The sequence below is a fragment of the Peromyscus leucopus genome, chromosome 13 (genome assembly GCF_004664715.2).
Source record: "Peromyscus leucopus breed LL Stock chromosome 13, UCI_PerLeu_2.1, whole genome shotgun sequence".
NCBI lineage: Eukaryota > Metazoa > Chordata > Mammalia > Rodentia > Cricetidae > Peromyscus > Peromyscus leucopus.
In genome coordinates, this window is record NC_051074.1 from 59,033,094 (window position 1) to 59,043,395 (window position 10,302).

Below are 10,302 nucleotides of genomic sequence, written 5' to 3' on the forward strand. Positions count from 1 at the left end.
TCTGCTGCAGCAATCTGAAATTAAATGTTTGTTTTCAGGTAGCCTAGACTTCTAAACCCATGGATGCTGTTTGATTTATTTATAAGGGGCTTCGGTTGGGAAATTAAGTAAATTGCATTTTCTCAGAAAAGGAAGAAAGACTTGCTTGATAAATGCTGAAGAGATGAGACACTTTTTGAACATGACTTTTTTCCATCTTTATCACATACTGCATTTTGTGCGTGTGTGCGCACATGTGCGCACACATGGGCGCGAGCACTTTCAAGGATTCTGTTACTCAAGTTGAGGATTCTTCTTGGAGTATTCAGTTCTTAGAAGTCCTGATATCTCTTCTTCTTACAGTTATCATTTGGGTACCAATTAGAAGGTATAATCTACTGCATTCCAAGTAAAGATTGTTGGCAGACCAGAATCAGTACACAACTAGACCGAACCACAGCAATAAAATATTCTCTGCTTAAAACTCTTACTCCTACAAAGGAAAGTGTTACTCAAAACAAAATAAATGATCCAGGGAGGAGCAGGTATGCCAGAAAGTTTAAATGAGCAGGTAGAGATACTTGTACTTGACCAAAAAACTTAGAGTAGTTTATGGCTTTTTTTTTTCTCTGAGCACTGGAAATGAGGATGGTTATTTGACTTTTGAAGCCATGGTACCCTTTGGTTTGTTAGAGTCTTAGCCTAACATTGTTTCCCATCTCTTCTTCAGTCTTCTTTTAGTCAGGGCTGCAAAACAGACCCATCTTCAGAGGTGTTCAACCAAGGTCAATACTGTAGTTGACTTTTGTTACACTCATAGACAATTAGATTTCAACATGAGCAATTTTTCTGGTTTCTGCTGAGAAACTGTTGTATTATCTGGAATGGGGGGGGGTGATTTATGATCCTGGAGAACACCATTTCAAAATTGAAGAAGGATAATGGGGAGATTTAGGAGACTTAAGGTTGACTTTAAGCCAAAAGCTACCATTAGGATTCCAGAAAGAGTTGTAGTGACAATCTTTTCTTGAACATGTCATAGCCTTCTACATGAGAGGACATTGGCATGTTTTGAGCAACAAACTCAATAATTCATTGCCTAAGGAAAATATGCTTAAACGATATAACTATGCTTTCCATTCTGCTGTGGATTATGCTCATTGTTAATAAAAAACTGATTGGCTGATAGCAGGGCAAGAAGAGATTGGGTGAGACAGCCTGAGACAGACAGAATTATGGGTTCCTCTTCCAAAGGGAGGAGTCGGGAGTTGAAAGAGATGCCAGCATCCTGCCAGGAAGCAAGATGCCCTAGAGGACAGGTAAAGCCATGAGCGCATGCCATAATATTGATTAATAAAAATGCATTAAAGCAAATGTAAAAGCTAGTTAGTAAGAAGCCTGAACTATTGGCTGAGCATTTACAAATATTATTAAGTCTCTGTGTGGTAATTTAAAAGCAGCTACTGTGATGAGGCAGTCAGGACAGAAAACATCCATCCACACCATTTTGTCTCTAAGTTATGGAGAAGGGTTTGAGGGAGTGGGCTCTTAGAAAGCAGGAAGAGAGAAATGATGAATTAAAAAACAGATGTTAAGAGTTCCACATTAATAGATAAGAGCTGAATCTGAATCAATTATCAGCCATTTAAATTTTTTTTGGTTATCTTTATATCTATTTTTCTACAAGCAAGAGAAATGCCAGACCTACAAGAACATTACTAAAACATCAGAGATGATCTGGAGAGAAATTATCTGTCAAGTAAGGTAGCATATCTCTCTTCAAGTTAGTTACACTGCGGAGGTTTTGAAATGAAAATGCACGTCTAGACATTGGCAGCATCCAAGACTCAATTTGCCTTGATGTGGGATTGCTTCTACAAGAGTTGTCAGGCATAAGACAGAAGGAATGATTTAAGGAGCATGAGGTGGATCCGGACTAGAAGAACATGGAGTAGGAAGACTCTTATACAATGTTCTTTTAGTGAATTCCCTATTACAAAGTCAAGCTCTGGCAAATATCACAGGTTTGTTTTTTTGGTTGTTTGTGTTTGTGGGTTTTTTTTTTTTTTTTTTTCGTTTTTTGATGGAGACAAAAGTGTGCCAATGTTAGACATCATGTGATAGGGAGTATAGCTAGGTCTTCGGTTTACTGTCACTTAGTGTCTAAATACACATACATAAGTTACCAAGTGATTATACAGAGGAGAGAGAGAGAGTACCCATGGAAAATTAGGAGCAGTTCACATTTAATTTCTTTTTATGTTTTGACTAAATGATGGCTAATATAAATATGAAAACCTGTGGTGACATTTTATCTGTGTCCCCCAATGAAGTTTATCTGAGGATCAGAGGAAAAAGCCAGCCACTATAGAAAGCAGCATAGAGGTCAGGCCTTTAATTCTATCACTCGGGAGGCACAGACGTGTCTGGATTTCTGTGAGTTCAAGGCCACTCTGGGAACAGAGCCTTACCTCCCAGCACTAACGATAAAGATCTGGAGGTCTGTACAGACAGACAGAAAGTGACAAAGCTAGGCACGAAGAGGAAGTGATATAGCTGGGCGGAGAGGAAATGCAATGGCAGAACAGAAAGGCATATAGTCGTGGGTATACAGGAAGCAACTCTCTTTGGAAGCTACAGAGTTGGTGAGGTGTGGTTAGCTCTGGCTTTTCCTATTCCTCTGATTGCTCAGATTTTAACCCCAATATCTGGCTCTGTTTTTATTATTATTATTAATATGACCATTTAACACTCTGTCCTACAAAAACCAGCTATTGGCTGAGTTGGGAAGAGTGGGAGGTACAGTACTGGAACACTAATGGAGGAGATGTCAATATATCAGCAAACAAAAAGGAAATAAATGTCTAGGACTATGAGCTATAAAGCAGATCAAATTATCTCTTATTGTCTATATTATTTTATAAATTTTCAGTAGAGATTCTTGAAGTCTGGAGATTTTTCATCAAAATTCATAATCAAGTAGCTAGCTGTATAAAAAAAAGTCTATAAGTTCTCTGACTTAGGATATAATTTACTTCCAGGTAATGCCTGGTGACCCTTCTCTTGAAGTCACCTATGGATAGCTAGAAGGAATTGGACTCTTGAAATTGCAGAGAGTAGACCAGTAAGGTTTCAGGAAGTCTGTCTATGTTTATGTTCTAAATCCACCAAGCATTCAGGTTGAAGATTATCTAGTAGCTTGTGAGATGATAGTTTTAATTTGTGGAAGACATTATATGCTGATTTAACCTTTTATATTATATTAGCCAAGTCAGTATAAAGAGGTTCCAAGGCTATGTTATATGTGGTTATTCCCATTCGATTAACAGATTTTGTAGAATATTATGTTGATTATTAGTTGTGAACAAACCCATGTCTTTCCTCTCTCTTGGTTTTTCAGATAATAACATTTTCCTTTCTTGATTGGAATTTCCATGAATAACTTTGATTGTTTACTTTATACTGTCGATGTTAATAGTCAACTATTTGAGTATCACTTACCATAGGGATTATTGAATAAGATAATTCACAATGAATTGCTTAGAATTTGAGACTGATTTGTCAGCCTTTATAATACATTCTGGGAGATTACATAGATATATCAATTAATTGTGAGTAACTGTTTTATGGCTACCTATGTGAAGGAGCTGGCTTGTAGTAGTGATTAGCCAGGATCTCTTTAGCAAACTATGAAGACTTGGTGTCTCATACATTAGTCATTAACCACATGTATCCACTGAGCATTGGCATTTTGGCTACTTTGAAAGGCATTGTGCTGTAAGGGTAAAATATACATTTGTTTTTGAGATTTTAAAAGAAAAAATATAAAATACTTCATGAATATTGTTATATTTTTATTTAAGTGTTAGGTTAAACAATGTTGTTATTGCACCTATGAAGATTGATGTAAAGTATTGTAGACATGCTTTTATGTTTTCTGGGAAAATAGACTAAAATGAGATTGTGGGAACAGAATATAAATGCATGTTTATTTTTATAAGAAATTACTAAACTTTTTTCTCAAATGTTTATTATCAGTGATACAGTATATGAATAGCAGTTTCTTCAACTTCATGCAGAAATTAAAATTTTCTTTGTTTATATTTTTATAATTATAGTGGGAACAACAATGTCATGGAGTTGTGGTTTGAACTAGCACTTCCTTAAAAACTCATGACATTGGATATATTTCTGGTTGCTTCTCATTTATATTGTTTTCCAAATTTGTTATTTAATCCTGTTTGTCTTTTTTACTGGAATGATTATTATCTTATTGCCTTTTTATTGTTATATTTCTGAGACAGGTTCTAGTGTACCACAGATGTGTCTCAAACTTCCTTTGTGGCCAGAGATGGCCTTGGGCTCTTGCTCCCCCTGTGAGCACCTTTCTAAGGATGGGATCACAGCTCTGTGCCATCATGACCAGGTACCGAGTAATTGTGGGTTGTGTGGAGATGGACTTACATCTTTAAAAAATATTTTCTGGACCAAATGCTTTATCTGAGATATCTTTAAGAAAATTATACCTTCTCTAAAACTTATGTTTTCTTTACCTTAATTAGTATTTTATACTGAAATTTTAATTCTGATGAAGCGTAGACTGTCAGTATTTTGCTATTTGTACTACTTCTTTCAGATTGAAGAGAAAATTATTATGTACTTATGATTGCAGGAAGATTTCAGTTACTTATTTTTTTATTTATCCTCTCATACATTACATCCCAACTACAGTTTTCCCTCTCTCCACTCCCCCCAGCACACCCCTTCACCCACAAATCTGCTCCTCCATTTCCCGTCAGGAAAGAGCAGGACTCCCAGGGATATCAACTGAACACAGCATAACCACATACAATTAGACTAGACACATAAACCTTAATATCAAGGCAACCCAGTAGGAGGAAAAGGGTCCCAAGAGCAGGCAAAAGAGTCTAAGACAGCTCCTTCCTGTGTCCCCTGCCTCCACAGGGGAGTGAGGAGTCCCACAGGAACACCAACCTACATAGCTATAACATACATGCAGGCGACCTAGCTCAGACCCATGCAGGCTTGCTGATTGTTGCTTCAGTCTCTGCAATCCTCTGTGAGCCCTGCTCAGTTGATTCTGTGGTGTCCTTGACCCCTCTGGCTCCTATAATCCTTCTTCCCACTCTTCAGCGGGGTTCCCTAAGCTCCGCTTAATATCCAGTTTCAGTTGCTTTAAAAAAATTATTTTTTTTCACGTGTAAACAGATTCTTTTCTCACACAATATATCTTGATTACAGCTCTCAGTACTCCTCCCACTCCCTCCCTCCCTCCCGTCCTGCTCAGATCCACTCCTTTTTGTATCTTTTATTGGAAAAGAACAGGCTTCTAGGAGATAACAACCAAACATGATAAATTAAAATATAATAAGATAAAACAAAAACCATCACATCGAGGCTGGGCAAGACCACCCAACCTAAGGAAAAGTGCCCTAGAGTAGATATAAGAATCAGAGACCTACCCGATCATACACTCAGGAGTCCCATAGCAATACTAAGTTGAAAGCTGTAATATACACGCAGAGGACCTGGTGCAGACCTGTGTAGGCTCTGTTCTTGAAATCTTGTCTCTGAGGTTTATATGAGTCTCTAAGTTACTTTTAAATGATGTCTTTTATAATTTTCACTTTGCTTGTTGCCTTGTGATTAAATTTTAATTTTGAGTTAAATTTCCTCTTTTCGGCAGTGTTCATGTTCCATTTATCCATTATTATATCCCATTGCAATATTAGTCCTGGGGGGAAAATTCGTTTCTGCATTCATTTGGTAGAGTTGTCGAAAAAAGAAAAAAGAACTAGATTGTCATATGTATATATGCTACAAACTTGGTTTCACTGATTTATATGTTTATCTTTGTGCCAACACCAATACAATACTACTTGCTCATTGTAGTTCATAGCTAGAGGCCTCAGATTTTATAATATCCTCTTGTTTTAATTTCTTCCTCAACATTATTTTGTTTTTTTAAGGACTTTGAATATTGATGTTAAGAAATCAGCCAGTTAGTATCTGTCTCATGTCCCTTGACTTTTCTTCTATAACTATGAAACTGAAAATGGCATTCCTTAGACATGAATGACTAGGAGGCAGTGACCATAGGAGGTAACTTTCATCAAGGAAAACAAGTAGCTACTTTCAATTGCAAATCCTAATATATTCTTGATGCATCAATGTGTGGGATGCTAGATGAACTGAGGCATGGATATCACTTTCATTAAAATCAGGGCTCATATCTTTCTTGCTGGGAAGTTTTTCAACACCTGGCAGGCTCCTAGAAAGGATCCAGTTAGTAGTGAGTCAAGAATCTGGTTGTGAAATACTAGAGATAGTCTGAATAGAAAGTGATGGTTCATGAAAGGAAGGATTATGAACAGGTCACAACTGACTCGTCACAAAGATCACTAGGGAAACTCATCAAAATTAAATAAAATGAAATGAGTTTTATTAATAACCCTTATCTGCCACCTGCAAAAATAAAAAAAGTACAAGGGTTTGGAGAGGGCAGTTACAAAGGAATTTTTGTAGAACTAAAGCTAACACCCATGTGATCTGGGTGAAGTTTCTAACAGAGGGAATAAGAAGGGACTATAAAGTAGGCAACTTGAAGTAACTTTTAATTTCTCAGTTGGCAGAGCAGGGCATCTAAGGAAACTGGCTAAAGGAACTTATTTGTTCAATCTTCGCAGAACAGCTTCAGCAATGGGATCCAGTCAGGCTTGCTTTGCAATTTTAGTAAATTCCATTCCTTAGGTTCTTTAGTTCAATTTTCATTACTCAAATTGTGTTGTAAGATTGCCTTGTATTTCACAGACATCTATGAGACCATCTCCACACAATTTGCAATCACTCAAATTAACTGAGATATAACGTTACAGCTTACTCAAAGTAATTTGGATAAAGATTAAAACCAAACCCTGTTTAGAACCTCTGGAAAGTAAATTTACATTAATTTGTTTAGCATATTAGACTAGCAAGATGTAGATCCTTACTAAAATTGATACTCAAGAAGCATAAAATGTTGAACCTATGCTGGAATACATCCTTAGAACTTACCTGAGAACTCAACTTGGGGAGATATTTGAATACCAGAAACAAAACTTCTGACCTGGTTGTTACACTATGACACATTATGCCAGCCACCTAAGGATGTTCGGATTTCCCTACGTTTGTACTATGCTTCCTGAGGGCCGGACCAGATTTGCAAGCACACGGGAGTCTAGATGCCAAAACTGTTATTCTTAAAATCAGAAAGGAAATGAAAAAAAAAAAAAAACTGAATACAAAATACAGTAATTGCTGTTGCTCAATTCACAAAACTGCTATTATAACTCTATTTGGGTAAACATCATCATCTTTATAGTGATATAGTTCCTTACAACTTACTAAACTCATTTTTCTGGGTTATAAAATTATATTGTTGCTTCCTTTACATGTAATTAAATAGAAACTGAGAGAGATAAAGTGAGTTTTTCAAAATCACATGGTTGGGAGGCATGGGTTTTGGAATCAGAACATCTTCACTGTAAGTTATATTTCCATGTTCAATTGTAGCAAATGGCACAGTAAAACTTCTTTCTAAGGTCATTATATAAGATCAATTTTCACTAAACTATGACTTCCATTTGTATCAGCCATTTTCTTCTGATAATATCACATACATTTCTCTCAGTCGTCTACTACCCTAAGATAGAAAAAATTCAATATAATCTTAAGATTATGCCACTGGTATTAGTCACATGATTCATCTGTCAGGAAATCATTACATGGTCTGTTGTTCTTATAACATTGCCCATGCTCATGATATTATCAGGTATTTAAAAGGAGATGTAACACTGAATAAGCAACAACATGAATGACCCTAAGATATTGATCACAGGCTGATCAAGCCAGGCAAAAATACTGTGTACCGTAAGAACACACTTTTTATGAATTTGGACAAAAAAAGAAAGAAAAAAATTGTCCTTGTCACAGGGATTAAAAACATCACTGAAATATTTTCTACATCTGATAAAAGCATGAATTATGGGTGTATTTTTTATGCATCCCAAATAATAAGTTCATAATACTATTTTGATATTGTATATTTGTATAAATTTTACTTTCTAAAGAGACTTTTTTATATAATTTAAATAAAGGTTTGCTTTATCCAGTATCATGTGTTACAGTTACATAAATTGCTTTGATAGGTACTTTTTATGTCCCCATACTTAAATCAATGAATAAGATATCAAGGACAGTAAAAACTGAAAATGAAAGTATTAATTTATGAATATGTATACATGTTACTTACATTAAGTAACTATAGTTGCTCTATATGAACTGAAGTTTGCTATAAAACCTACATCTATCCTGAAAATTGTACAGACTGACTAGAACTTCTTGACCATGGAGAATAGGAATGTTGTCAGCCAAGGAACAAACTTATCTTGGACGATCTTCAATCTCCTTAAGTAGCCATTAATCATTTACTTTTGTATCTGAACTAACATATTTCTATTTGACATGATATTGTCCTGTCAAAAAATATATTACTTACAATAAGATGAGGAGAAAGCCCTCATATCAAGGCTGGACAAGGCAACCCAAGAGGGGGAAAAGAGTCTCAAGAGCAGGCTAAAGAATCAGAGATACATGTGTCTTCTGTAAACTGCTCTTTTCTGAAAAGAAAACTAAGGGGGAGTGTATCTTGGTGAATGAGGAGGTTCTGGGGAGCTAGGAGGAATTCTGGGAGAAGAAAGTGTGATTGGGACATATTGTAGGATGTAGCATGAATTTTTAAAGTTCTTATTAATAAAATTAAACCTGAGCCAGGTATTGGGGTGAACTGGAAGATCAGAGAACCAGAACAAGCCACAGCTAACCTCATCTGGCCAACTTCTCAGCTGGTCTTGTTTCCTCAGACTGAAAGCTTCTGTGTCCTTATCCTAATGGCTCTCAGCTGAACTGCTGCTTGAAAGCCTGAAGCTTAATCAGCTAAAAGCTTAAAGAGCCAAATGCTTCTAGTTCCTGGTCCTCACGCCTTATATATCTTTCTGCCTTCTACCATCAATCTCTGGGATTAAAGGCTCGCTTTCTGGGATTAAAGGCATGAGTCACCATACTTGGCTGTATCCTTGAACAGATGGATTTCTGCCTCTGGAATACTAGAATTAAAGGCGTGTGCTACCACTGCCTATCCTCTATGTTTAATATTGTGGCTGTTCTGTCTCTGACCCCAGATAAGTTTATTATGCACAGTATTTCAGGGAACACAATACCACAGTAGGAGAGAAGAATGTGTTTTCAGATAAAAAAAAAAAAAAATTCAGTGGCACAGTTTGAATCACCAGTGCAACTGTTGCATTGGTGAAGAAGCTACTTATCTTGTTTCTAGTTCTTTTTATACACACTATAGACCTCACTTTGCTCCCTCTTTTCTTGTCAGTAATTTTCCTTAAATGTACTTTAACTCTCCATTGCAGGAGAGTTTGATTCATGTTTGACAAGTTGTATCAACTTCATGCAGATGATGTGAAGTCTAATTGTGAGCTCTTTCATTCCATGAGGATCTTTTGGAATTTTTAAAGGTCTTTTCCCCAATGTTAACTGGTTCCATTTCCGTCTTGATATTACTTTTTTCTTTTGGAGATAGTGTTGCCTTGCATAGCAAACATGTGCAGAACCCCTGCTGGTCTCCTGTGTGCTTGGGTTACAAATGTTTCCAATTTGATATCATAATACTCTGTAGAACTTATGATTATGCTAAATATGGTTTTCTTGCTTAAGAAAAAAATGTGTTACTTGATTTTTCACTAGGAAGAAGCATTAGATAATCAAAACTAACTTCTATCTAATAATTACCACCTCAGGTTCTCAAAAATGTCAAGTTCAAGAGAAGACCAATGAAAAGCTACAAAAGCCATTATTGGATCAGTTAGTAAGATTTGATTATAGACCATGAATTAAATAATGATATTAAATCAAAGTTGTATTTTGTTTTCATTCTTGATTATTGAGTTATGCTCATGTGAACTTTCTTGTTGTTATAAAATTTTCACTGAAACATTCAGGAGAAAGGAAATATGATATCTCAAATATAGTTCTAAAAGCTCAGAAGGAACCATGTGTGTGTATGGATGGGTATTTTGGTGCCTACCTGTGCACCTGGGTGAGTGAAAGAGATGAGTGAAGAACAGTAAAGAATGAAGAGTGATAGCAACGTGAACACACTGAAAAAAATTAAGCTGAATATTGATACAGGCTACTAAGAACTGTTTGTACTATTCTTGCCTTTTTCTCACGTGAAATTATATCAAGATATAG

At 36.1% G+C, this 10,302-nt stretch overlaps 1 long non-coding RNA gene across 1 annotated transcript in view; it reads left to right on the forward strand.

Moving 5' to 3' along the window:
* The window catches only part of LOC119088954, a 23,503-nt gene extending 13,539 nt beyond the window's left edge, over positions 1-9,964 (forward strand). Inside the window, exons 3-4 of the long non-coding RNA XR_005092717.1 lie at positions 4,284-4,405; positions 9,849-9,964. This is a non-coding gene — a long non-coding RNA (uncharacterized LOC119088954). The remainder of the gene's footprint in view (positions 1-4,283; positions 4,406-9,848) is intronic.
* Positions 9,965-10,302: the final 338 nt, after the last annotated feature.